This window comes from Silene latifolia, chromosome 7 (genome assembly GCF_048544455.1).
Source record: "Silene latifolia isolate original U9 population chromosome 7, ASM4854445v1, whole genome shotgun sequence".
NCBI classification, from domain to species: Eukaryota; Viridiplantae; Streptophyta; class Magnoliopsida; order Caryophyllales; family Caryophyllaceae; genus Silene; species Silene latifolia.
This window is the reverse complement of record NC_133532.1, coordinates 115,668,603-115,692,360: the sequence shown is the minus strand read 5'-3', so window position 1 is coordinate 115,692,360 and position 23,758 is coordinate 115,668,603. Positions and strand designations below refer to the sequence as shown.

The following is a 23,758-nucleotide window of genomic DNA, read 5'->3' as shown; positions in this document are numbered from 1 at the left end:
ACTCGAAAAGACATGCCTCGCTCTTGTGTGGGCAACGAAGAAGCTACGTCACTACATGCTTAGCTACTCAGTCAAGATATATTCCAAAATGGATCCAGTCAAATACCTCTTCGAGAAACCCGTCCTCAACGGACGTCTTGCAAGGTGGACTCTGATGCTCTCAGAATTTGACCTTAAATACGTGCCACTAAAAGTCATAAAAGGTCGCGCCGTCGCCGAATTCTTCGCAGAAAATCCTATCAACGACGCGCAAACCATAGACACTTGGTCATTTCCCGACGAGGATATACTCCAAACAGACGTAGACTCATGGGACCTATACTTTGATGGAGCATCAAACTTAAGAGGATTCGGAATAGGAGTATTGCTCATTTCTCCTGAAGGTGAGCATACACCAATCGTTTGTCAAACTCGACTTCGAGGTGACAAACAACGCTAACGAGAGTTTGAGGCTTGTCTCATTGGACTTCAAGCGGCGATAACCTTAGGCATCAAAACCTCCGGGTACATGGGGATTCATCACCGATCATCAATCAAGTTCTGAGGATCTGGAAAATCCGAAGCGAGAGCCTCGCACCCTATCAAGCCAGGATAGACCAAGTGGCTCAATTCTTTGACCACGTAACCTACCTACACCTGCCTCGGGAGGAAAATCAATTTGCAGACGCTCTTGCGAAACTTGCATCTTTGATAAATATGCCAGATCACATGGTAGAAATGCCTTTGTGTATCGAGCGACCAGTCGAAACCACTTACGTCCATCAAATCACCGATGAAGAAGAAATCGCACAGGAACCCTGGTTCCAAGCGATCCTGAATTTCAAGCTTAACGGTACCTATCCACCAGATATGGACAAAAGGGGGCAACGTGGTATACGCCTACTAGCTTCCCAATACATCCTGATGCAAGGAGAATTATACAAAAGAACACCTCTTGGTGTAATCCTACGTTGCCTTGATCATTCACAGGCACGAAAGGTGATGGAAGAAGTCCACGACGGAGAGTGCGGTCCTCACATGAGTGGGCCTATGATGGCAAAGAAAATCACGCGTTTAGGGTATTATTGGACCACAATGGAATCTGATTGCATCAAATACGTGAGACACTGCCACAATTGCCAAATCTTCGGGAACGTACAACACGTCCCTCCTTCGTTGCTATACACGATGACATCTCCTTGGCCATTCTCCGCATGGGAATTGACATAATCGGGAAGATAACCCCAAGACGGAGGTCACTGTTTCATTCTAGTGGCAATTGATTATTTCACCAAGTGGGTAGAAGCGGCTTCCTACACTGCTCTCACGGCCAAAAATGTGGCAAAGTTCATACAGAACAACATCATCTGTCGATATGGTTGCCCACATGAGATCATCAGCGATAATGGGTCACACTTCCAAGCCGAAACCGAGCAATTGCTAGCCAAATATAAGATTAAGCATCACCACTCTTCGCCCTACAGACCACAGACTAACGGCGCGGTAGAGGCGGCAAACAAGAACGTTGTCACAATTCTCAAGAAAATGACCGACAACTATAGAGATTGGCCAAGCAAGATACCCTTTGCTTTATGGGGGTATCGTACATCAGTTAGGACGCCCACTGGGGCTACTCCTTTCTATTTAACCTATGGAATGGAGGCCGTACAACCGGTCGAGCTGGAAATACCATCATTACGCATTTTACTCGAAAGTCAAATCCCTGAAGCCGATTGGAAGAGGGATAGGTATGAAGAACTCATCCTCCTGGATGAACGTAGGCTACGCGCCTTGCATAATGTCCAAACATATCAAGCACGTATCAAACGAGCATTCAACAAAAGAGTTAGGCCAAGAAACATCAAAGAAGGAGACTTAGTACTCAAATCGGTTAGAGCTCTTTTACCTGTCGACCCAAGGGGAAAATTCAAACCTAATTGGGCCGGACCATATCTAGTCAAATCCATACTCCCAGGGGGTGTGGTTAGAATCACAGACCTAGATGGGAATGAGTTTTCGAACCCCACAAACCTTGACCAACTGAAACGATACTATGCCTAGAATAGGACAAAAACGCGCCTCGCGTAAACCCATGTGTCACTCTTGTGGCACTAAATAAACGGCCCCTGGCCAAGCTGAAATAAGCTAAGTGTCACTATGCTCTTGCATCTTGACAAGACTGTCATCCTCATATCACCAAATAAACTGAATTCGCACCTTGAGAACAAAAGCTCATGCTTATTTTCTATGTTCATTACAAGCTCTTGCTTCGAACAATTATTCTTTTACATTTACTCGAACTACGCGCAAGGGTTTGATTTCGCTTTTTTTAAGTGAATACGTAGGCAATCCTTCACCGGATTCAACCCAATATACCTAAAATGTAAATAGAAGGACATTTGCATTGCATTTGAAATTCGACAAGAATAATAAAAGAAAATCACAGCGGTTTCTTAACCATTCAACCTTTTTTATTTCATTCATTTTCTAATAATAATAGTACGTTACATAATAAAAAAAAATAGAATAGGCTAGGATTCTAAAAATCCCTCCTTTTTATTACAACAATAATAATAATAATCAAATAATAAATAAAGACTCGGGCTATTCCTCCATCTTCCCCTTGCCCTTGTCAGCCTTGTCATACTTCTTGTCACGACCTCGAGCTGGGCGCTCTTGCACCACTTCAGACCTAATCACCAACGGTCTTTCTCGAGGCCTGACTTTTCCATTCTTGCCAACCACCATTTCCGCAACAGGAGTAGTCTTTGATTTCTTGAAGGATGAATGACCAAATCCAGCTTCTTCTTCTCCTTCATCGGATGCTTCTCCTTCTCTTTCTCTCCCTCGCGTACCTTGTAGTCGACAGGCTCGCGTTTCCTCGATCTCTCGCGTTCTTCCGGGTTGCGGCCTTTCTCCACCTCAGATAGGAATCCGACACCCACAAAGCATTGGCGGAGAAGCTCAAGAACCACATATTCCTTTGGGCCCATTTGATGGCCCACTCTCTTGACTCTCGGTGGTAAGCGCTACGGCGATCTGCGGAACGGTATCAAGCCTCGGGATAGTCCGTTGCCCAACTGCCTCCTCATCAATCTCTCCGGAAAGATGCATACCATGAACTCTAATCCCGGAATACGCACGGACCTAGTGGGATCCAAAGAAGACACTCCGAATGCACTTGAGATGCCACCACGGTGCGACCCACCTAATCAACGGGCCATCATCACTCTTCAGCTTGTTCTTCCAATAGTCACAGACCCGAGTGAAGTCCACCATGTACAACCGCGTCCTCATCGCAATCATACGGGAATGATAGGAAAGTGCATGAACTGGGGGCTCGAGCAGTCGGAGCCGTTCCATAAGCCAAACCTACCAAAAAGCAGGAATTAGACACCCACGAAAAAAAAAAAAAAAAAAAAAAAAAAAAAAAAAAAAAAAAAAAAAAAAAGACGAAAAAAAGGGTGTCTTTTACCTGTAAGATAACGGGACTCCCCAAAAATGGAAGGTCGCGGTTGGATTTCCTATTATCCAAACCCAGGATAATCTCCCCTAAGCACAAGCAAGTGGGCTCTGCGCGCACTCTCCATTTGCTCAATAAGACCCAAAAGACGGGGATCACCTCGCAAATCTTCATCAACATGTCCATGAAAGACATACACATGCAGAAAATGAAGCCAAATGCTCTCCTCCTAGCAACATAAGAAACGTGGGGTCACTGCGTGATGAATCGGTCTATAAAATCCAGCATTCTCACGCCTTTCGGGGTAACCAAGCGATCCACCTCGAGTCTAGTCAATCCGAGCAAGTCTCTGAATTTGGTCTTATACCCTTGTGAAGTGGAAGGAATAGCAGGTAAGTGCTCGGGATCCCACCCACCAATAGCAGCAATTTCCTCCGGAAAAGGACAAATATCACCTCCCGGGAAAGCGAAAACATGACAATTTGGATCCCAGTAGTCTAGACAAGCATCCAAGAACGGTTTCACAACCTTAATGAGTTTCAAACTCAACAAAGACCCAAGGTTACGAGCACCCATGTCGTGCTTCTCAATATTCGAGAATTCATTAGTCCATTCCTTCAAGCGGATCTCCAAAGTATTCATGCTGACAATTTTCTCTTGAAAATTTATTTTGGGAGTTTTTTATGAGGATTAACGGAGAAAAGACGGAAGAATTATATGATTCAAAGCTTCGTCGACGCTTCTATTTATACTAATCGCTGTTTCCAAAAATCCGCCGAAGAGAGACAAGCTTGGGAACAGTAGCGACTCTGCTGCGCCTATTCAAAGGTACGCGACTCATCTGCGCGCTCTTCCCAGACTAGATTCTGTGATTTCCGTGTTTGGATCTTTCCTAATCCTACAACGAATAATTTCCTATTCCTACGGGATTTTATTTTGGTAAATATGAGCAGTTTACCATGTTTCATGTTTCCTAACTTCGCGGGCACGCATTTCGAGGCGACGTCGACACATTCGCCATTTTTATCACATTTACCTTTTCTTTTATTATTATTTTAATTTATTTATTTATTCTTGGGAAATAAATTTCATTTTAATTTCGTTCTTAGGAAATAATTTTCTTTTATTTTCATTTTTTCTCCTACACTTACAGGTTTCTATTTTTTCTTTTTTTAGGGGGTAACCCTCCCTACCGTCCGGTCGTTTCCGACAAAATTTTTGCTTTTTTGCATTTTTGTCCTTTTGAGTCTCATTTTTTGCGCTAATTAAGACCATATGTGTATAAAATGCGTGATTTCCATGTAAATTTCGGCAGCATGACGGCGTAAACCGTTGTCTACCAAACTGTTCAAGAACTAACCTGCGGTACAAGCAACACAACCCGGCGAAAGGCACTCGAGGCCATCATATATACAAATGTACAAGCAAGCCGGGGCTTGCGCCCCGAATCAAGTTCCAAAGTCCGGGGCAAATCGGGGCTTGCGCCCAAACAAGTCCAAAAATGTTCAAAATCAAGTCTACAAGAACTACGCAGACTCTCGCTGGCACCCTCCAACTCAGCAACCCTCGCCGTAAGAGCAGCAATCTCGGCGTCCCGAAACTCGAGCTCCCTCGACAAGCGAGCCGTCTCCTCCCGAGACTGGGTCAACTCCCGCTCCAGCTCACGACCGACCTGTGGACAACAAGAAATTGGCTCATGTCAATCAATTCAAACAAAACTGAAAAACCAAAGATCAAGAGAAATCAAATGAGGTTCATACCTGACGATCTCGACCACCGACAAGTGCCTCGATGGCGGTAGCTCGTAGCCGGTTGGCCACCCTCCATAGTGCCACAAACCGGGATGGCGCGACCTGCATTTCAAAAGAAATTCTCAGTAAAGTGAACAAGGTCAATCAAATGTGTTCTTACACGAAAGGTATATAAGCGGAGGCTCACCCTCCGAATCGGATCTTTGCCCGTCGTCTAGGCCAAAGATCCATCACAGCTACGTCAAAGTCACGCAACTCGGAGATCGTCGTCCTCCCAGTCGCGTCAGTGTACTCAAGAGTCTCGGGGTACACTGGGGGCTCGATGCCCGCCGCCTCAACCTCCTGCAAAGACAAATAGCTCTCATTAATCGATGATCTTTCATCATAACTCTCGAAATCAAATCAAGAAAAGTAAAGGATACTCACTACTACGGGCCAGTACGCCAACCTCCCGTAGAGGAATGCTGAGTAGTCCTCGCCAGGCAGAAGAAGGTCGTCGCCACTGGCACCAGCCAGATCCGCCTCCCTCTCAGCCTCAAAAGGCTCCCTAAACATCGTCCTCGGAGGGTCAATGGGAACCGTCAACGCGCCCCGAGAGCACTGACGAGCCAAACGCTCGCCCAGATACCACACAGGACCCATCGACGTCCACAACAGCAGCCGACTCGGGCTCCTAGGTCGAAGGACCTCAGCGACAAAAGGAGGCGCTCCAGCGTACTCCGCCCAAGGTCTAGGCAAACACTGCGACAATATAAAGGCAAAGATCATTCCTATGATCAAATAGGAGCAAAGTACAAGAGATGCACATACAAGTAAGATACTCACGCTGCTCAACTGAAGGGCGTTCACATCCCGCCGATAGACATTGTGAGAAGAGCGCTTGCTCTTCGTCCTGCACATCACCCAATCCCTCACCACGGGATAGGCCTTCTCCAACGGCTCTGTCCTCTTGGGCGCGAAGCTCGGGAAGTAGGAGTACACCCATGCCTATAAAACAAGATAATCAATGACGATCTTTCGCGATCCAACAAAGAAAAGAATTTATTTTGGTCTAAAGGAAGGTTCGTACCTCCAACAGTAGTCCAGGTCCGACAGCGCCAGGAGAAGTCCCCTTCTCCATCAACTCCGGACGAACCATGGCCCTCATGAAGCGGATGAGGACCGCAAAATCAGCAGTGACCCAGTCCCAACGCCCTAGGGAACTCAGGTCAGAAAGGAAGGGAAGAAGCTTCGTCGATAGCCTCTCGCCCTTGTCTCCGAGGTAAATCGAAGACAAGAACCACCAAAGCCACGGGCGAGCTCTGCTCGGCTGTACAAGGAGGAGGAGCGATCTTCCTCCCATCAATCGTCACCGACTCCGGGTCTTCCCCGCAAAGTAGTCTCGGACGTAGGTACTGGGTACCAAGCCCGGCACTGCAACAGCCTTCGGCGACAAGTTCCAGCCGATCAACCTCCTCGCCTCGGCCGAATCCGCTCTCATGGCAGTCTCCGGCCACACCATCTCCTCGGTCCCACAAGGCAGACCGGAAATCATGCCGTAATCCTCCAGAGTAACTCCCACCTCACCAAAAGGCAGGTGAAACGTGGAAGTCGTGTCCCAGAATCGATCCAAGAAAGCGCGGACCAGGCTAAGGTTAGCCCGCAACTTCCTCTTCCTGGTGTTCCCTCCATACGAATTTTCGAAAATTCGTTATGAGTTCGTTATTAGTGGGCCCATCTTTGGTGCGCCTCTTCTTCAACGCTATTATATTCTTTTGGTCCGTTTCGACGATCTTCTTTCGTTCCGCCCACGTTTTACCCAATGACGGATTTTTGCGGTATTGTCCAGATTCATTTTACCCGTGCGCGACAGTATTTTGCGATTGTCCCAAATTCATCTTATCCCGCCAGCGATATTTTGCAAGATTGCTCGATTTATTTTGTCCGGCGCAGAGTATTTTGCGATCTTCGCTCACTCGAGATTCCTCTCACGACGATCAAGATGTTCCTAGTCGTCAAGATTTCCCCGAGAAGAGTTCGCTTGAGACCAACGCAGCGGGCTCCCCGCCATTTCTACCGACGTCCTGCTGCTTTCAATATTTCTTGTTTCCCCGCGGAGTCCGACAAGGTGTCGTTCTCCAGAAGTTCCTATACCCAAAACTTAATTACCTCTAGGTTGAACTTATATTTGACCTCCTTCCCGTCGATGCTTTCCTTTAGGGTCCCACACCCTAGCACAAATCCTTATATATCTTTTAGGTCTTACCCTTAGCTCCCAAGCCCAAACCTTAGCTCCTATGCAAACTCCGGAAGCATCTCGAGGAAGAAGTCTCAGGTATGGTCTCTTCTTATGGCTGGCGAGCTTCCTTACGTAGTCTAATGGACTTTAAACGGCCCTCCCCGGAAGTCGACGGACTCTAAAATGTTCCCCGACGACAGTCCTTGGTTCGGACCCCTTGAACCGCCTCGCGTCGCCATAGTCGTCAGGTTGTAATCTTCGATTGACCTGATGGCTATACTTTGACTTTCGCCTTGTCCAAGCCTCAGTCAAAGTGGGGGCTCTGTAGACACCTCGTTTCTGCACCTCCCGCAAACCACCCGGTGATGATTGGGCCGCATGTTTGATTCGCGGAACGATTTGTGACAGTCCGTAAGATTATCGTCAAGTGATTGCTCAAATATTAATGTCAACCTCTTAGTTGTCATCTACGTCCCGATACGGTCGTTTTGGCGAATTAGAGTACATTCGAGTCCGGGTCAAAAACCGTCTCCATTTTCTGATAGCTGTTAAATCCCGAGTCAGAATGTTCTGGAATGTTCCGGATATTTCTATTCCATATTTCACAAATTTTATCTTTTGGCAAATAATATCCCGTAAATTTCAAAAGATAATCGAATTATTTCCGTCCTACCATAACTCAAACGCGGAAATCTTTCTTCAAAGGAGGAAACCTCTCACGGGAACAGACGCAGAGTCTTTGCGCCTCTTCCAAGAGACGCAGTGACTGCTGCGCCTCTTCCCAGGCCCTTCTTTGCATGATTTATGTATCTTTTTTATATCTTTCCGAGATTCACTTCCAAAGAGTCTCCGAAATCCTATTCCTTCACGTGATTAGTATAAATAGGAGCTTTCGTTCCTCATATTTCTCACGCGAGTGTCCGCCCTTCTCTTCTCCCTTTGCATTCTAGACTTCGTTCTTACTAATTGGCGCCTACGTGCTTGGACTTCCGACCACGTAAGCTCGGATCTTTCCGGTACCACCTTTCCGTTGCATGACCGACCAATTTGACCAACTACACTCAATCAATCTTAATTAATCAATCGTTTTCCTCTTACGAGGGCACTCTTTCCTTGCATTCGCGTCGAGCATTCACTAGTCGATTCTTAGTTCATCTCGTTCCGTCAACATGTAAGTCTGAGGGTGTAATCCTTATTTATTTATTGTATTTTATTCATCATATCATTCATGTAAGATTTACGTCGAAAATACCTCATTAAAACCGATTTCTAAAACCGTCTTTAAAACCTGTTTTTGCGGATTCCCAGTAGACAGACGTCGAGAAAAGACGCAGAATCGCTGCGCCTCTTGAAGGAGCGCGAGCTGCTGCGCCTCTTCGTGAGGGCCGCCGCAGATTCTCGCTTCTTTTCTTCTTCTTAAATCTCTCGTTATTCCGTCTTTCTTATTTGTTTTCGTATGTTTGTCTTTAATCCTCTCACATGATAGTTCAATAATTCACATGTATATAATTTATTCATCATTAATATGTTTTAATCATCATAAATCCGACCTTAAATCCTAAATAATCCATATTTACGGGTTTTCGTCATTAAATTCAAACCCGGATTTTAGAGATTCAATTCGTTCATATTGAGTTTCTGGAATTCGTCATTGATATAGTTTTCATCTGTTTATCCATTAATTCGTCATTAATTTGTCATTAATTCGTCATGTTTAGTTTGTTCCATTCACCGATGTCACTAATTAATCATTCATTAACATCGTCCCTTCACATAATTAATCCGTTTAATTCCGTCTCATTCATGTTTTACTGTTTTTATGACCATCATTCACATGTAATTAATGCATTAAATCACTTTCATCCGAGTCAATTATCTAATCAATCCTTAAAATTAACAATTAACCTTAACGATTTGCGCTTCGTTAAAAACTTCACGGGGAACTCACCCTTGGAAACAGAGCACGCAAGAATGCCGCGCTCTTCCAGAGGGCGCGATCTGCTGCGCTGTTCGAGATGATTTACCCCGAACTCCGTTTCTGCCTTGACCTAGTTTAATTGGCTTATGTATTAATTAACTAATATTCGTAGTATCACTTCAGTTCTGTTCGTATTTTATTCTTTTATTCCTTTTTCTCAAATCATCCGTTTTAGCGGTATTTTAAAATAAATCGCCCTATCCAATGTAATTATCGTAATTTTCTTTATTGTATTTATCATTATTTCTTGTATTATTTGTATGTTTCTCACATGTAAATCAACTTAAATCCTACTTCGACCCAATTATGTGCTAATTAATTGTTCACCGACTTAGTTAAATCTTCACATGCTAGGATTAATCTATGGATGTTGCATTGCATGCATATAGCCGACGATATATCGAGTACGAATAACTTCCCTAATCATTAGTAGAGGCCGCTATCGAGGCGGGCGGGATTAGATGTTCGATCAAAAGAGCTTCCTAATACGTACCCTCACCCCTTACTCCAGATCTCCGTGAGCACCCGTGTTCATTGGCATCCACGAGAGTCATTCTAGACATAGAATGCTAAGGGTAACGATTGCTTAGTGTTCATGTCACTACTTTGTGTCTTGACATGACACGAGGTATTCGAACGGTTCCAATTTCCCATAAAAATTGGTGGCGACTCCTTACAAAATGCAAACGCTTGTTCCCCGTTTCTCACCAAGCGCCCCCGTGGGCGGCCCGCTGTCCACAGAGGGAAAGAGGGATGGAAGTAAGTTGAGAGAACGTTGACCGGAGTTAAGGAGCATGAAGGTAGAAAATTATGAAATGTACGATATCCCCACTAGAGGGTGTGAGTTAATGATTATATAGGAGAGCAGGACGACGTGTTAGCCGTGAGTTTCAAGGTATTAAGGGAATAAGAAGCTTGTGGAGTGTTGCAAGATCTGAGATTTTGGTGGAGAGTTAGGTAGCGATATGATAAAGGATAGAATTGGGAATAATGTTGAGGTATGTTTTGTTGATGAATTGGATGTTCGTATTTGGGATGATAACCAAAGAGAGGAAACAGATTGTTATATTAAGAAGTGATAGTAAGAGAGTAGTCACATGAAGGATGTTGGTGTCATAGTAGTGTCACTAGTGGCTGAGAATGATGTCACTTTAGAGAAGTTAGTTATTCTAATGAGGTTGATTTTGTGGAGGTGGTTAGTATGTTTGCTTGTGAGGTAGTATAAGATGTGGATATACGAGGTGTTCGCTGGAAGTTGGGTACTGATGTTATGGCTACATTTGCCGGAGGGGTGATAATTGTGTGTAAGAGAAGATATGTTAGGAAGGGCACCTGAGTTAAGTCCGGATAAGAGATATTCATTGTCAAGTGGTAACTTACGTAATCCGGATTTACTAGTTGGATGTGATTATGGGTCTAAGATGTATATAAATGTTTGTGTGAGGTTGTGACCTCACGAGAAGCGGTATGGTGTGATAGTTATAATGTTGTTACCTGAATATTCGGTAATATATGTTGGATACGGTAACTTAATGGAATGATGATCAATAGTGATAGTTTGGGTGGTCTGACAAGACTGGTTATACTTGCATGTGTATTCATGATATATGTTTATTCCATGAAAAAGTGTGGATGGTATGCATGAGATTCTTGTCTATTTATTCCGTATGATATATGGTGTTGTGGTTTAGTAAAGCAGTTTTGAGTAAGTTTTTCTTGTCCGAGATGATATATTGAGTCAGTGTTTATTGGGTTGTGTATGTTGTGATGTCTATCGGTGTGGTTGTGGTGCCTCGGGTGGTGATCCGGGCACGGTACTTACTGTTGTGATGCGGGTATTTTCGCACTGCGGTGCGGCTGTTGGTGGCGGTGTTGCGATGCCGTCACCGGTTGTGGTGGAGTATAAGGGGTGGTTACGATTTGAGTTTCGAAAGTACAGATCAGTTATGCACAGATTGTTGTTTTGTTGCTGTTGTTTCTTGTGAGTTTCGGTTAGGCATGTAGTCGGTCGTTTTGTATGTTGATGTTTCTTACCAGTTTCAGTTTGGGAATGAGGGTAGAGTATGATATGAAAGAGAGTTGTATATGTTTTCGTTGTTGTCATGGTATAGTGATATTCTGTTGATGGGACACAGTTGTGATAGGTTGTTACAGTAATTTTGATCCTGTTCTAGATGAGGCTTTGTTAGACATGGTAATGGCAAGTGATTCGTAGAACATGTGTGGTAATGATCTGATATATGCAGGTGGTTCATAATCCTTTGTTGAGACAGTGAGTGTAGGGTGTTGGGTAATTAGTGTCGTGTTAAGTTATGTATGAGTCTTGCGGTAATGAAAGAAAAGAACTTGAGGATCTAGTGTGAGTGTACGTAACAAGTGTGGAGTGTGAGTTATGCTTTTGGTGATATGAGTTTTATATAGTTTATATAAAGATGTGTGTCATGTTGCGGTAATGTGGAAGAGTTGAAGTTTTGGGTTAAGTTAAAGATTTTGAGGTATAGGTTAGGGGGTGTGACGAGTGAATTGAAGGATGAGAGTTGTTTAAGTAAGAGAACCTAAGATATATGCATGGCGACTGTTCAGATTATAAGTGGTTATCTTTGACATGCGGTGGTGATGGGGATAATGAGAATATATAGCTAGGATTTAGCATTAGCGAGTTACGAGGACGTAACATTTATCTTAAGAGGAGTAGGATGCGATAAAAGAGATTTTGATGGTTGTGCATATGGTAGTATAATTGGAAGTAGAGTGTTGGTGTAGCATAAAGGACGGATATTTGTGTTGATTTTATTAAAGGTCATGACCGTGCTTGTAGTAGTTCGACGTTTAGGAATGAGAGAATATTTCAATAGTGTTGACAGTTGAATGATGATGATTATGAGTCCGATAGTTTTGACAATTGGAAGATGATGTTTATGTGTTTGAGTAAACTTCGAGGACGAAGTTCGTTTTAAGGATGGTAGAATGTAACATTCCGTTTTGATGGTTGATCTTCTTTTGTGGATTGTCTTGGTATTGAGTGCTATTGAGTGTTATGGAAGTGAGACAAGATTGGCAACATTATTTTGTGGTTATTCGATAATATTATGGAGTCAATATCGAGAGGATATGTGAACTAGTAAGCGTGGTTAGTGGAGCTGGTGTTAGGTGTCCATGTTTTATAGGTTGGGTTGGAACTTCGGGGACGAAGTTCTTTTTAAGGGGGGAAGATTGTAATACTACAGATTTTATTAAGGTAAGTACTCGACCGAGTAGAGCCTACTCGGCCGAGTAGTGCTAAGTGTGTGTTCTATTTAGCTTCTGCCGAGGAATACTCGGCCGAGTATGATGAATACTCGACCGAGTAGAGGATACTCGGCCGAGTATACTCTATACTAGACCGAGTATCCGGTCTGACGAGTAATATTTCAGCGGGTTGATTCAGAAGTAATTAGAATGATATATATTTCGTTAGGCAGTTTCCTAAACATAATTTACAAAACCTAATCATCGTACGACGCTCTAATCACTCCGAATCTCTCCTCTGTGTGTGTGGATAATCGTAGCAATCGCATTCGATCCTTTATCCCTCCGTCGGTAAGTCTTTATCTCCATGTTTGTTGATGATTGTTTTAGGGTTTGTCTTTGATTATGAATTTGGGGGAAATGGGGTTTTGCATATAGTGTTTGCGTTATGTGATTGTTGATTATCATTGTTGTAGGTGACGATGTGGTATTTGTTATGCATATTGTATGATTGATTGCAGCATGGCGGATTGCGAAAAGGTAGGGTTTCCCCCTACTCAGTACTGTTAATTGATTGAGATTACTATTGTATTGTAATTGTTGTTATCTGCTGATCATCGGAGTATGGGTGTTGTGGTGACGGTGGTGAGGTGATTGTGTTGTGACGGTTGTGGTGTTGTGACAGCTGTGATGCTGTGGTTTGTGTGATTGTGGTGGAGTCACTTGCGGGAGTTGCTTCACACCCTAGTTCGCCCTCCGTGGAACCCGCCATGGGAGGGGATGTGCACATTAAGGGACAGGGATTGTTAGTCGCTCATTGATGAGCTGGACTAGGTGGGGATGGGCTGCGGTCACCCACTGGCGGCGAGGATTACCTGTTGCGATGGGTAATCTGGCAGGGCTACACACTTCGGTGAGTAGTCGGTTACTGTGTGAGATCGATGATCAGCTGGTTGTATTGTTTGTTGTCTTATATTGATTGAGTAGTACTGACCCCGTGTTGTTGTTTTGTAAAACCTGCGGTGATCCATTCGGGGATGGTGAGCAGATTGTAACAGGTGATACATTTATTGAGATTGGGGCAGTCATGGGAGAGTCACCACGCTGGATTAGATGACACCATCACGAGCCTTAGTTATTGTTTTGGTAGTTGTTGCCTTTTGGATAATTCGTTTATTAGATTTTGGAGACTATGTAACTTTTATAATTACCGTACATTAATAAATGTGTTTGGTCTGTTGCTTTTGATATATACTAACCTCGGGCAACCGAGATGGTAATAACCTTTCATGCTGGGGTAGTCCTGGTAAGGTACCCTGGTATGAGGGGGTGTTACACTCTCTGCCATTATCATCAACAAGCTTCTCAATATAATTTCTTTGCTTTCTTTGACATGCTTTCCGATGAAAATATTTCGTGTTTCGATCCCCTTACTTAAGCCACAAAGCCCGCGACCTCTGCTTCCAAAATATTTCTTCTTGCTTCAACAAGTTCGCAATTTCCTTAACCACCTTTCGACGCTCCCTAACCTCGGCCACTGATCGTCCCCCTTCATTCAAATCTGCCAATCTCCCTTGTTTTTTTATTAATATCTCGCATGATTTTGCCAATACTTACTCCCTTCCATTTTTGAAATCCCTCCGCACACCGAGCAAGAGTAGCCAGCAAATCCTCATCATCATTCCAGGAGCTTCGAATAGTGTCCTCGCACCCCTCCTCCCCGACCCAAATTTACTCAAACCGAAAAAGTTTCTGCGTATTCGCCCCCGTGCTCTCCTTCCTATTTAGAATCAATTTAATAGGAGCATGGTCCGACCATTCCCTATCAAGATGGATAAGCTTAGCACGTGGAAACAGATTCAACCACTCGTCTAAACACAAGGCTCGGTCAAGACGGCATTGACGATTATCATTCTCCGCTTGTCCATTATCATAGGTAAACCTGTATCCCTCGAAAACAACACCCCGCAATCCGCAATCATCAACCGCTTCTTTAAAATTGTTCATTTGCCATTGAGCACGGGAGCCTCCCCTCATCTCCGTGGCAAAAAGAATCTCGTTAAAATCTCTGATACAAACCCATGGGTCATGAGATTGAGCTCCGAGCTCCCTGAGCAATTCCCAAGAAAGGTATCTATCCCCCACGGCTGGCCACCCATAAAAACCAGTGACTCTCCATGCACCCTCCTCTCCACAAATCTCGAAGTCCATATGATGGACCGACATAGACCTAAGCACACATTTAATATGTTTCTTCCACATAAAAGCCAACCCTCCCGACCAACCAATACTATCGACCTCAATCCCAGTATATTCGTCTAAACAAGCACGAACTCTCCTAAATTCTTCACCACTCAGCTTGGTCTCGGAGAGAAAGACCATCGCGGGGGCCTCCTTTCGTAGTAAATTACGGAAATCGCCTACTGCAGTGGGGTTGCCCAGTCCCCTGCAGTTAAGATCTATGAGATTCATTGGGCCCGGAGGGGTTGGGTGGTCCCAACCTCCTCCTCAGATGAACATACATCCATGGTTTTCTGGTACTTTTTTCCCTTCGCATTCTCCACATCCTCCTCATTCCCACGTCCTCGTTTCCCGCCTGAGACTGTCCCAGGGCTAAGCTCATCCCTTTCCAGCCCTCCATCCTTCTCACTCATACCTCCTCCTCGGCATAATCTCCTCCATGTTGCTGCACCAATATGTCCTAGCTCCCTCTCCGTCACCCCTGCCCCCGACTCCTCCACAGCTCCACTGCCAACATCATCCCTCGTCCCCTGTCCTTCAATGTTATCCCTCCCAATTTCCCTCTCATATTCCTCCCTCTCCCTGTTATCCATCCGCTCTACCACCATCCGCCCATCATATCCCTTTCCAGCTTCACTCCTGGCCTCTCACCCGCCACTAGTCCCCTCTTGAGCATCCCCACCCTTTGATTATTTCTCCTGAGATGCCCCTACCACCTTAGTTTTGTGCTTAAGCAAAATTTCCTGTAATTTATTTATCATGTTGGAAATAACATCCTCTTCACGTTGCCTGTGCTCATTCTCGAACACCACACTAAGCGACCTAGCACTCTTCCCACACCCCTCAGCTGTTGTCTTTGTGGCTCGCCATGGTGATGCCCTCAGTCTTTCGTCGAACTGTAATTCGCCCTCTTCGTAAGGACCATCCTCGCAATCCTTCTCTCCATGTCCCAAGATGTCACATCCATAGCAGAATGTAGGAAGACGTTCATATTTAACCTTAAACTCAACCGGCTCCCCATTCCTCATACGAATACTCACAAAAGAGCGTAATGGTTTGCGTACATCGTGAATAATTCGAATACGGACAACCTTCTCAATCTCCGGCAAAGGAACCTCATCAACCTCCACAAACTGCCCTAACTGCATTCCCATCCTACGTAAATTATCCATATTAGACCGACCTCTAATAGGCAAGTCATAAACCCTAGCCCACAACGGAACATGAAACAGAGGGGTATCAGATATTTTACCGTCACTGATAGGGTCATCTAGCACCATATGAATTTATTAAAATGCCGGGGTTGGCCTTCGACCACCCTAGCTTTGTCTTTCTCAGAGTTAAATTTGAAAACAAAAGTTTTGTTTTCCACAGCCTTATCATCGTCTTAATCGCTGCCTTTGCGTTTATCGCCTTCGTTGTCCAAATTCTCCCGACTAGGATGGACTCCACTTTCACAGTATCCGTCGTGTTATCGCCACTATCCCATATGAAGTCCTCTCCCTCATCCAAAATCTCCTTCCCAGCCCTATGTTGTCTCGTTTTTTGTGTGCTCATGATTAGCAGAAACAAAAAGTAAATTACGAATTACACGCTACAAATTTCCACGAGAAAGATGTGGAAATCTGCCTTCAGAACCAAGGAAAACCCTAAAGACGAAATTTAGACGGAGGCTCTCATAGAAACCCTAGAGAGAATTCTAAGCGACTATGTAAAAGAGTAAATTCTTGGTGTAACCAAATCAATACAGATTTGGGAAGATGCTACGGTTACACTTAGTGTATCGAATCTTTTTTTACATCACCAATAGAATTTTGACATATAGTAGAATCTATTATTTCATCATATCTTGCAAATATTTTACAGCATAGCAGTATTTTTGTTATTTTAGGAAATATACACGTACTAATAAAAAAAATATACACCATAGTAATTTAGGGCACCTTCAATTTTAAATACTACTCCGCAATAATTAATCCACCGCCACCATCGGACCACCACCGCAACCCTTTGTGATACCATCAATATCGTACGACCATTAGCAATAAGTAAATCATCAACAAAAGTAGTGCTTGAACTAGAAGAGGTAATAATTGAGGTTGCTGGTGGTGGTGCGACGAGTGAAGTGCGTCGAGCGGTGGTGTGTTAGACGGTGGTGCAGCGAGGGATGGGCAAGGCATAGTGCATTGCCGGAACAGTAAGTGAGAGAGAAAGAGCAAGAAGACGATAAAAGAAGGAGTAGAAATAGGCGTGATGATGATAACGGTCCGGTGAGGATGTCCTAGCCGGCGCCGACGATGGTACAGGGGTGAATTGGTGGTGTGGCAACAATGAGACGGGAGACCAAGGTGCTTATGATAATAATACTCCATAATAGTTTGGATGTCCGTGTGTTGCAACGGTGTAATTAACTTAGTAACAAAAAAATGATTATAAGGTCTTAATATTTACATTTATGTCTAATCATTTATTTAGATATTATGATAAAAAATAAAAACATCTTATTTAAGAGACACAAAAGATGTTGGGTTGATCCTAAGTTACAAGGATGCTTCATATTTGTAACCATATGACCACCACATCTTATGTTAATCTTTTGATGTGGGATAAATTTATTAATTTTATAAAATCCTACATTATTTTTCAATGTGGGACATATAACATATTAAAAAGTATACAATTTTATATATGTACAAATTATATGAAATCTATACGCTAATGATATCATTTTTTACCACGAATCAAATTATATTATTTTCATAATTTTCTTAACGATCTTTTTTTTTTTGCCTGATGAAATATAAAAGTTTTTATATAAAAATTAGAAACATCACTTGAATATAATATAGGAAATAAATATTATAATAATGAAAAGATTCTCCACTTTATTTTTTATATCAAAAAATATTATTTATGATACTTTCCTAAATTAATTTTTAGGATCACCCCATCTTATGATAATTTTTTGATGTGGGACAATTCAACTGTTTATATGTAGTATATTTACCACACCTACATTATCTTCCAATGTGGGACAATAACACACGAAAAAGTACACCATCTTTTTTGCACCTATTTTGATATCCAACCCGATTTAATAATGAAAAAAATATTATACTATCTATTTATATTCGTACGTTTTATTCCATTTTTTGTCATAATTAAAATATGTACAAATGATATGATTTAAATCACATTTTTTTTCCTAACACGACTTTTAAGATGTAATTGAGGGAGCAATAAATTGTATAAAAAAAATGCAAAATATTTTCTCTTCCTGGTGCGATTTTGATTAATGGTTAAAGATTATGATGTGTTTTAGTTACTCAAATGTAATGAGGCATAATAATTACCTATATTTAAAAGTTAAAAAGATTTAATTCTACTATTTATCAAAGTAAAAAAGCTCATTATTGATTATTTTTGTATTCAAGATCTTTTTATACAACACTTGATTATATTATAATTCATAAATTTTCTATTTTAGTGCAGAGATTATTATTATATATGACACATTAATAACCAATTTATGTATATTTAGCACCCATTTTATTTTTTAATTATGATCTCATCTTAAATAAAGTTATTATACTATCGATTGTCTTAATATAAACACTATAATATCACTAATATAGTCATATATAATCACTTTTATAAATACCTACGTGATTAATATTTGTATGGTATTGTTGTAACTAAGATTTGTCGTTAATACAAACTCTTATAAGAACTCTCTAAGATAATATTTAAGCGATTCAAAAGATTTTGGGTTGATACCCCTAAGTTTCAAATATGACTCCTATTTATAATCATGTGATACCTCATCTCATGATAATCTTCTAATGTGGGACAATTCAACTATTTATATGTGGTATATTTACCACACCTACATTATTTTTCAGTGTGGGACAAATAATATACTTAGAAATACACCATATTTTTCGCACCTAATGCGACATCTAACCCAGTTTAATAATAATAAGCAAATACTATACTATTTATTAATATTTGTATAGTACATTTTTTTAACTTCTTATCATAATTAAAATATGTGCAAATAATATGATACTATATTCTAATGCTAGTATTTATTTTATGTTACTTTTTTGCTAAATGAGATGTATAAGTTTTTATATAAAAATTATAAACATCACTTGGACATAATATAAAAATTATATATATCATACCGTTGAGATAATGATATAAACCCTTAAGAGCTCTCCAACACATTGCTTAAGAGACTCAGAAGGTTTTGGGTTGGTATTTAGGTTCTAATAATGCCTTCTATTTATAATCATATGATCACTCACCTTATGCTAAACTTTCGATGTGGGACAATTCTATTATTTATACGTAATATATTCACCACACCAACATATTTTTCAATGTGGGACAAATAACATACTTAGAAATATACCATCTTTTTCGCACATAATTCGACATCTAACCCGGGTTAATAATAATGAGCAAATACTATACTCCCTCGATTCAAGACCAAATACAACATTCCTTTTTTTACACTATTCATGAACTAATAGAATTGTTACGATTGCAATATGTAACACAAAATATGGTCATGTGGGATCCTATTTGATTCACCTATAAAGTACATTGAATCAATGATAATATCAAATTTTTAAATTTTTTATAATGTAAACTTAAAGATATTTACGTTGTAATTTGTTTCTTGGCAAGTGTGTAAATGAAAATGTTGTATTTGGTCTTGAATGGAGAGAGTACTATTTATTAATAATCGTACGTTTGTTTTAAATTTTTAATCATAATTAAAAATATATGCAAATAATCTATATCTATATTCTAATGCTAGCATTTCTTTTACCAAGAATCTATTATAATATAATTTTCATAACTTTTTTTATAATACTTTTGGCAGAGATGAATAAGTTTTTATATAAAAATTATAAACATTACTTAGAATCTATATATCATACTGTGAAGATAATAATATAAACTCTTAAAAACTCTCCAAAATAATACTTAAGAGACTCCAAAAGGTTTTTGGTTGGTATATAGGTTCCAATGATGACTCCTATTTATAATCATAGGATCACCCACCTTATGTTAATCTTTCGATGTGGGACAATTCTATAATTTATACGTATTATAATCATCACACTAACATTGTTTTTCAATGTGAGACATATAACATAATAAGAAGTACACAATCTTAATATGTGCAAATCATATGAAATCTATACTCTAATAAAAGCATTTTTTACCACGACCCTAATTATATTATCTTCATAATTTTTATGACATTTTTTTGAGAAATGAAATGTCAGAGTATTTATATAAAAATTAGAAACTTCTCATGAATATAAAATAGGAAATATACATATTATAATAACTAAAAGATTCTCCACTTTATTTTTATGTGGAAAATATTATTTATGAAACTTTCCTAAATTAATTTTTGATGATGTGGGCGCTCTAGAATCGCTCGAAAAAACTCTCTTAAATATATATATATATATATATATATATATATATATATATATATATATATATATATATATATATATATATATATATATATATATATATATATATATATATATATATAGAGAGAGAGAGAGAGAGAGAGAGAGAGAGAGAGAGGAGTTCTAATGAGTCCTCCTCTCAAATTGAGTCCATAAGTCCCTTTAAGGGCCTTTGAATGGACTCATTGAATGGTTGAGATGCATTTGATTAAGGGCTATTAAAAAGAAAAAGAAAAAAATGTGGATGGTTGGATTGAGATGGGTGGTTGAGATTGAAAATTACCAAAAAAAATTACCACTAATCAAATTTCTATACACTAATTAATTTTTCTTTCTCTCTCTAGCCCCTAATTAATCAGTTTTGAGTTTCAGATTTCAGAAGTGTAAATGTAATGTTGTATGCATTTTACAAGTATAAATGTGATGTTTTACGAGTGTAAATGTAATATTTTAAGAGTGTAAATTTGATTTTTTGTGACGAAAAATTTGAATTTATATAATTTTAACATTTTACAAGTGTAAATGTGATGTTTTACGAGTGTAAATGTAACATTTTTAGAGTGTAAATTTGATTTTTTGTGACGGAAATTTTGAATTTATATAATTTTAACATTTTACAAGTGTAAATTTGATGTTTTACGAGTGTAAATGTAACATTTTAAAAGTGTAAATTTGATTTTTTGTGACGGAAATTTTGAATTTATATAATTTTAACATTTTACAAGTGTAAATGTGATGTTTTACGAGTGTAAATGTAACATTTTAAGAGTGTAAATTTGATTTTTTGTGACGGAAATTTTGAATTTATATAATTTTAACATTTTACAAGTGTAAATGTGATGTTTTACGAGTGTAAATGTAACATTTTTAGAGTGTAAATTTGATTTTTTGTGACGAAAATTTTGAATTTATATAATTTTAACATTTTACAAGTGTAAATTTGATATTTTACGAGTGTAAATGTAACATTTTAAGAGTGTAATATTTTAGGCAATTTTATATATAAAAATTTGAACTTGTATAATCTTAACATGTTACCAAGTATAAATGTGATGTTTTACGAGTGTAAATGTAGTATTTTAAGTGTAAATTTGAAGGTTTGCAAGTGTAAATTTGAAGGCTTAAGAGTGTAACTTTGGTCCTTTTAGTGTAACTTTGGTCCTTTACAAGTGTAACTTTGGTCATTTACGAGTAAAACTTTAGTCCGACTACCAACAAATACCACCAACGTCGTCCTCTACCACCAATTCATATCCACAAAAACTATGAATGCAAATTTAAATATTTTTTTTTTTTTTTTGGTAAAATGTGAGTCTTTCCATTAATAATAAAATTGGCATTTTACAAGTACAATCATTATCCAATCCAACATTCAACATAATCAGAGTAATCAACTTAACATTTGATATCTATGCTACTTAACCATTGAGCATCAGTGGAATTGATCCTAGGCGGCAATAGACTTTGTATCCTTCCACGAACAATCTGTATCAAATGCTTCAAAACTAAAGAAGGCCTCTTCACTTGTAACTCAACTCTGCTGTTGTTCCTCTCGACCCGTTACATAACGATAAGCTAGCCAAGCCATAGAACACACCTTACGTTGCATCTTGGAGTAATTCCCACGAGAACCGTGCACTTGCAGATGCGACCAATTCTCCATTCACTCGAATCGCTTACTAAACGACATGAAGTAAATAAGTGAGCATGTGATTCAGTCTCTTCTTCACAAAGAATACACAGTCGAATCACCGATTCTATGCTTGTATAATTTCTCACGAGTATTCAAAGCTTCCACTTAATCAACCACCTACCATAGAATGTTTGGGTACAATCCATCCACCCCAAACATCCTTATACCACCGAACATGGGGTGCATCCCCGCAACCAGTCATAGCTGCACCTAATAGAATAGCCTTTGGCATCATGAATCCAAAGACCATTCTGGTACCCACCAGACAACCTCTCCTTAACTTTGCAAATGTTCCTCCAGTTCCAATTGGAATCTGGAGGAGGCTTGTATACATTCCAATCAGTGCCTTTGATATATACATGATCAACCCATTGCACCCACAGTCTATCAGCTTTTGTATAAATCCAATGCACCAATTTCCCTACAATAGCAATATTCCATAAACTTGCCTCCTTGACACCTAATCCACCACATTTCTTACTCCTACACACAACTTGCCATGCCACAAGAGGAGCCCTTGTATAAGCTGTATCACCATCCCACAAATAATTGCGACAAACAACCTCAATCTTTTTGATCACCAACTTGGGAATTAAGAAAATAGAAGCCCAGTAGTTATGAAGTGTATTAAGAACAGAGTTGATCAAAGTTAACCTGCCAGCATAGCTCAGTTTCTTGGCTCCAATGCTCTTGACCTTAGCCACAATCTTATCAACAAGAATGTTACAGTCCTGCCTGGTTAACCTGCTAGCCTGAATAGGAATACCCAGGTACTTCATAGGCAGGTCACCATCTTTAAACCCAGTAATTTGAAGAATATCACACTGAGTCTCCAGAGCCACCCCTCTGAAAACTACCTCAGATTTACCAGCATTAACTTTTAAGCCTGTGGTGGAGGAAAAAGTAGAGAAAGACTTGAGAATAAGCATAATAGAACGCACATCCCCTTTGCAAAACAACAGCAAATCATCTGCAAATAAGAGGTGTGTCAGTTTCAAGCCCCCACACATAGGATGATATCTAAAGTACCATTTCTGAGTAGCATAATCAAGGACCCTTGTCAAGTACTCCATGCAGATTGTAAAAAGCAAAGGGAAGACAGGGTCCCCTTGCCTTAATCCTCTTCTACCCTTGAAGTATCCAAAATTAGCACAATTCAAACTCAAAGAGAAAGTAGTAGTTGTTACACAAAGCATAAGCATCTTCCTGAACTTAACAGGGAATGCAAGAGCAACCAACATTTGGTCCAAAAACTTCCATTCAATTGAATCATAGGCTTTCTGAAGATCCAACTTGAACATGCACCGAGGAGAAACATTACTTCTATTATACAACACCAAATCTTGACAAATTAAAATATTTTCCAAAATACTCCTCCCTTGTATAAAAGCACCTTGATTCCTGCTCACAATGTCAGGTAGGATGAGAGAAAGTCTATTACAAAGCAATTTTGAGATAACTTTGTACACAACATTGCAGCAAGAAATGGGTCTAAAATGCTTTGAACACTGGTTGGTCTTTCAATTTTGGGAATAAGAGTTACCGAGGTAGAGTTGATTTGTTGCAAGCAATTTGCCATGTTCAAAGAAATCCTTCACAAAGAATGCAAATATCGAACCCACTACTTCCCAGGCATCCTTATAAAACTGACTTGTATAGCCATCAGGACCAGGAGATTTATCCTTAGGTATACTCAATAGACATTT

At 40.2% G+C, this 23,758-nt stretch overlaps 1 protein-coding gene across 1 annotated transcript in view; it reads left to right on the top strand.

The window, feature by feature from the left end:
- LOC141592644 (protein ACTIVITY OF BC1 COMPLEX KINASE 3, chloroplastic) overlaps positions 1 to 16,695 on the top strand; it is a 37,120-nt gene extending 20,425 nt beyond the window's left edge. The window contains exon 11 of the mRNA XM_074413382.1: positions 16,577 to 16,695. The gene's annotated coding sequence lies outside the window, so the exon portion shown is untranslated. The remainder of the gene's footprint in view (positions 1 to 16,576) is intronic.
- The last annotated feature ends 7,063 nt before the right edge of the window (positions 16,696 to 23,758 follow it).